Source organism: Nannospalax galili, unplaced genomic scaffold (assembly GCF_000622305.1).
Source record: "Nannospalax galili isolate Female #2095 unplaced genomic scaffold, S.galili_v1.0 scaffold328, whole genome shotgun sequence".
Taxonomy (NCBI): Eukaryota; Metazoa; Chordata; class Mammalia; order Rodentia; family Spalacidae; genus Nannospalax; species Nannospalax galili.
In genome coordinates this window covers 1,385,547-1,391,546 of record NW_008358342.1, presented here as the reverse complement: position 1 = coordinate 1,391,546, position 6,000 = coordinate 1,385,547, and positions in this window count along the sequence as shown.

Genomic DNA, 6,000 nt, shown 5'->3' with positions numbered 1-6,000 from the left:
TCTGTGATTTTGACATGTGAATTTCTTTTGTAGTTTCTGATTCTTGTGTGAGACTCAAGTCTTCAAGCTTAGGTCTGCTTCCTTTTGTAAACTTTATGTGCCTTTGTGCTTTATATTTTGGGCATGAAAAGCTGGTTTCTCTAAGCTTCTGGTTCTCTCTTTTGATTTTATATTGGAGTGGCCAGATTGCTTTTGCCTTCAGGAGTTCCCACAGAGGCCCAAGTCAGATGAGGATCAGGTGCTTTCAGGCTTTCTCCTAAGGTCTGGATCCCTCCGGGAAAGATTTTGGCCTCAGAAATTTGGGGGTTGGACTGGCCTGGGAGCCGGGCCCTGGAAAGATGCTGGTCTAGGGCAGCTGGTGGCCATGCTACCCAGAGATACAAAGGAAGATGGGTGTGGGAAGCGGCCCCAAGGGCTCCTGGGGACTGCACTGAGGAGCTGGTTGGATCAGGAAGAGGAAAAGTCAGCCCTGGCATCCAGGAAGTGCTGGCCCAGGGAAGTAGAGGGAGGTGAGGGCTGGGCCAGGCCCAGAGTGCTCCCGGGGACCGGAGAAAGAACTGAGTTGGTCTGTATGCAAGGGATCAGGCAGCAGTGGTGGTTCCCCAGGTGTCTGGGGTGCCAAGAGAAGGAATGGGACAGGACCCAGGCTAGGAGGAGAGACCAGCTGGGGAGATGGGAAGGTGAATGAGGCTGGGGGAGTCAAGGCACAGAGGGCGCTATTGACTTACCCTGGTGAGAGAGGCCTGCGGGTCGGAGAGAGGCCTGTGGGTTTTACAGGCCCAGGGAAGCAGAGTGACATAGTATTTATTAAACTGTCTCCTAATGGCTTATTGTTATACCCATGGATTAGGGCATCACCCAGCTCATCTCACAGAAATTTCTTGTACAAGATGGCAACTAACACAGCGGCCCATGGCTGGTCAACATGCAGAAAATAAGAGACTGCAGTGTGCTCAGCCCTAAGTGGGGGCTGCCTATATCACACCCTCTTCTCCTAATCACTGCAGAAGCAGTGGGTGGAAAGATCTTAAGAGCCAGAGATGACAGCTGAATACAAAGAAACTTTTCTATGAACAATGCAGGGCAGTTGCATGTATGAACCTACAGTGCTTGCAACAGCATGTGTAAGACCTGCTCAGGCCCAGACCAGACAAAAACCCAGCATGGATGGTGGTGGTGGGCAAGAAGCCCCAGCCCCAGCTGAGGATCTATTGGCAATTGATAGGGGCTAGGAGAGGGAAAATCAGTTTTCTTTAAAGGTATGATGCTTGGTAAGTTGATCCATCTCTAAGGGATGGACCCATATCCCAGAGCATTTGGGAAACAGAAATTAAACTCAATCGCCTTTTTAAAAATCATAACCAGGAGCTGCAAAGATGTCTCAGTGGTTCAGAGCACTGGTTGCTTTTGCAGAGGACTTGAGTTTGATTCCCAGCACCACAAGACAGCTCACACCCATCTGTAACTCCAGTTCCAGGGACCATCTGATGCCCTCTTCTGACTTCCACTGGCATTGCATGACACAGGTGCACTCACCTACATGCAGGCAATACACTCATACACATAAAATAAAAATAATAATAAATAAAATTAAAAATAATAATAATAGAGGACATGAAATAAGGTGGAAGGGGGGTTGAGGGAACAGGCCTAAATATGATCCAAATATGTTATATGAAATTCTCAAATAAGCAGTAAAAATATTTTTAAAGAAACATTTTTCTTTTGTTGTTTTTTTTGTTTTGTTTTTGAGACAGTGTCTCACTTGTATAGCCTAGATTAGCTCAAACTCATGATCCTTCTACTGACTCTTCCAAATACTGAGATTACATGCACGTGTTACCAGTTTGGTTTGTTTGTTTGTTTGTTTGTTTGTTTGTTTGTGACAGGTCTCATTATGTAGCCCTGACTGGCCTGGAATTCACTATGTAAAACAGGCTGGTCTTGAACTCAAAGAGATCCACCTGCTTCTGCCTCCTGAGCACTGAGATTACAGGCATGTACCACCATACCTGGATAACTTTTTTAAAACCTTTTTCTCCTTTTGGGGTGTTGGGAGTTGGGGAAAAGGGTGATGGAGGATTAAACCCATGGCCTCATGCAAACCAGGTCAGTCTTTTGCCACTGAGCTACAACCGTAGTCCCCAAAAGTGCATTTCTAATTGACTTTATAACCCTGTGGAATAAAATGATTCTTGACTTTGCTTTACCTTCTCAGTAGCTTGAATGACTATTATGTGTGATATTATTATTGATTGTATATTCTTGGCTACCTTAAACCTATTCCTAAGCCATTGACCCTTTCTTAGGTAGAGGTGAGACAAAGCAGATGTTGCGCATGAACATTAAAGGGCTAATTCCAGGGGTGCAATAGATTTTCCTACATTACATGCATTCTAATGTTATATTTCCATATGACCAAGTATGGCAGATTTGCTTTTCTGTACTATGGTTATTTCCATTGTGTTGCATGTGGTGACCAAAAGATCAAGGCAACCTCTATTTTCGACATGAAATAACATTCCAGTGATGATGTCAGAATTCGTGAGAAAACCAATTAAGCAACTATCAAAGATGAGAAGATCATTCTTAGTCCCCCCCTTCCAAGATGCTAATTAGTCCATCAACAGCTGCTTCCCTAACCTCAGAGCTGTACTAAAAAGGAAGCCTAAATGGCAATCTTTCTGGGCATAAATCTTAAAAGATTGATTCATCTACCACAACATATGATGCCAAGCAGCCAAAAGGTGCCCTACAATCTTGGAATAAATGACAAATGTCATAACTTGATGATTAATCAGCAAGGAGACCAGAGGAAAGGACCAATCTGGACCTCCTCTAATAGGTCTTGAAACTAGTTAGAGTTGCCAAAAGAGAGGAAAAAAGTAGTAGTGCTAGTTCCTGGGTCAAACATTTCTGGGATTCAGAGACATGTGTAAGTGAATAAATCTTTGGTATATCCACCTACCCCCTCACACACACACATGCACACACATACACACACACACACACACACACACACACACACATACTTCCCACTGGTATTTTTGAAGTATTTCTCTGTGTGTCTAGCACATAATATATCAAAGTATAAAGAAAAATAAGATGCTGTTTTTCCCTCAAATGATAGATTATGAATTGTTGGCTGTTTGTCAAGATTTATTTTGCCTTCCCATCTTGAAAACAGAATCCTGCTCTCCCTCAGACTCTTGCCTCACCCCTAATAGGCACCAGTTCCAGAACTCACAGGGAAGGTAGCTTGCCCAAGCTTCAGGGCTGGGCCTAAGTATCGCCTCCATTGCCAGAACAGAAATGTGGTGGGCACAGGATCCAGTCTGGACCAACGAGACATCAAGAAAGGTTTACAGGGGGATTCTGGAAATTAGCTCTGCCCCCCCCTGGATACAAAGGAGGAAATGGGACATCAAGAAAGGTTTACAGGGGGATTCTGGAAATTAGCTCTGCCCCCCCCCCTGGATACAAAGGAGGAAATGACCCCAGCCAAGGCTAAAAACATCCTATTAGTTGACAGCCTCAGCTGGATACTTCATGAGTAAGCTCCCCATCACTGGAACAGAACCTACATGGTGGAAAGACAGAAAGAACTCCTTCACATAACCTCAGATAATCAGCTTAAAAGGAGGAAAGATTTATTTTGGCTCCTGTTTCAGTTGTTTTCATCCATGATCAGTTGACTCCATAGCCTTTGGGCCTGTGGCAATGTACATCATGGTGAGGAAGCTGCTCACCTTATGGTGGTCAGGAAGCAAAGAGAGAGGTAGGGTGAAGTCCTAACATCCCTTGGGGGTATGCCCCTACACCCTAACTTTATTCCACTAGACGCCATATCCTAAAAGTCTCACCACCTCTCAATACTGCTAGCGGCAGGCAACTAAGCTTGTACTTAACACATGACCTTTGGGAAACACTGAAGCTGCAAACCATCGCCATGATGCGAGGTGCCAAAAGTTAGGAAAAGGATGTGTTTTTAGTAAACACTGTAGGAACTTAAGACTAACTACTCTGAAATATCACGTAATTTTCATTGCCTTAAACTAACAACTCCCCCTTTTAGTTTAGCCACTGTGTACTTTAGGTTGTGACTTGCAAATTAAAAAAAAAAATACAATGAGAAAAAAGCTGCTAGCTGAGACTTAGCTCCCTTGGAGCCTTTTTTTTTTTTCTGATGGTCCAACTATAGGATAAAATGTTGAAACCAGATTGCAAATGTCTCAAAGATGTAACTAGGACTAGTCACTCTGCCTTCAAGACCCAAGGAGCAATAAATGCTGAAGCATTCATGCAATGCAGACAAAACAGTGTGTAGCACGTGCTCTGGCAAGGAAGCTACTATTTGATAAAACACAGCACACATCCTCAATGACAGCCCGCACTTATTGGGCACTGAGTATGTGCCAGGCACTCTTCTTCATGAACTTGCTTAGAGCAACTGAGTGTATTAAGTCATCTGATCTCATCAAATAACCAGGCACTGTTGACACTTGAAAAGCTGAGAAAAATTGTTATTCAGATATATTTATATGAGAAAGTACACTTAAGATGAAAATTCTTGGAAGTCAAATAACTAATGACTAATACAAATAAAAATCTTAGCCAGGCATGGTGAAAAATGCCTGTAACACCAATACTCAGGAGGTTGAGGCTGGAAGATCATGAGTTCTAGGCCAACCTGGACTACATAGTGAGATCCTGTCTCTAAAAATAAATAAATTAAATAAAAAATAAAAATCTCTAAATTTCATACTTTGGACTGAAGAGACGGCTTAATGAAGTAAGGGCCCTTGTCACCAAGTCTGAGGACCTGAGTTTGATCCCCAGAACCTACATGGTGGAAAGGCAGAACGAACTCCTTCAACTTGTTCTCTGACTTCCACATGCACACCATGGTGTGAAAAGCCACACAGAAATAAATAATGGGAGATAAGCCAGCAATAACAGGAGTATTTCATCTTTTAGACAAGATAAGAGGATGGAAATATAGTTTGCTTAGTTCTTAACAGCACAGTGATGTATTATGCTGATTTATAGATTCTTAGAAACCTGTTTATTTTCATTTTACTGCGGTGTAAAGATTAGTGTGGAAGTTTGATACACACTTTCTTTAGTCCAGCCTGTTACCTTGGTATTGGTTGGTATTGTCTTACCAACATGTATCTATTAATACTTGTTAACATAGAATACCAAGCCATGTATCTTTGCACCTGCACCCCCAGGATTCAAATTTGTGTTGGGTTTCTCTAGAGAAACAGAATCAATAGGATATGCAGAGATACCTAAAGGGGAAGATTTGGCTCATACGCTTATGGAGCCTGAGAAGATGCACCGTACGCCGCCTCCAGTCTGTAGAAGTAGAAGCAAGCCAATCATCTTCAGTCCTACCCCAAAGGCCTAGAAGTGGAAGAGCTTGATGGTATACATCCCATCCAAGGCCAAGTGCCTGAGAGCATGCAGAGAGGGTTGGATGGGACCTGCTATTAGTCCTGGAGTCCAAAGACCTAATGACCTGGAGCTCCGATCTTCAAAGACAGGATAAAAAGGATTTCCCAGCTCCAGAGGAAAAGGTGTGTTCACCTTTACACTGCCATTTTGTTCTGTCTGGGCCCTCAACAGATTGCAAAATGTTTTTATGAGAGAAAATATTTTTTACTCAGTCCTCTGATTCAAGCATTGACCTATTCTAGGAACACCCTCAAGGTCAAGAACATCCTGAGAATGAGAATGATGTTTTACCAGTTAATGAGGTATCTCTTAATTCAGCCAAACTCATGCATGATCCCAACCGGCTGTGATAGTTAGTGGTGACTGTCAACTTGACTGGATTGAGAGTTCCAGGAAAATAGTAAAGTGCACCTCTACATGTTTCTGTGGGAGTGTTTCCAGAGCAGATCATGAGGGCTCTCACCTAATCAATACTTTGAATCACTAACGGAGTCAGAGTTTAATACACTATTAGGATGTGATGGAATTGTGGAAGGTAAG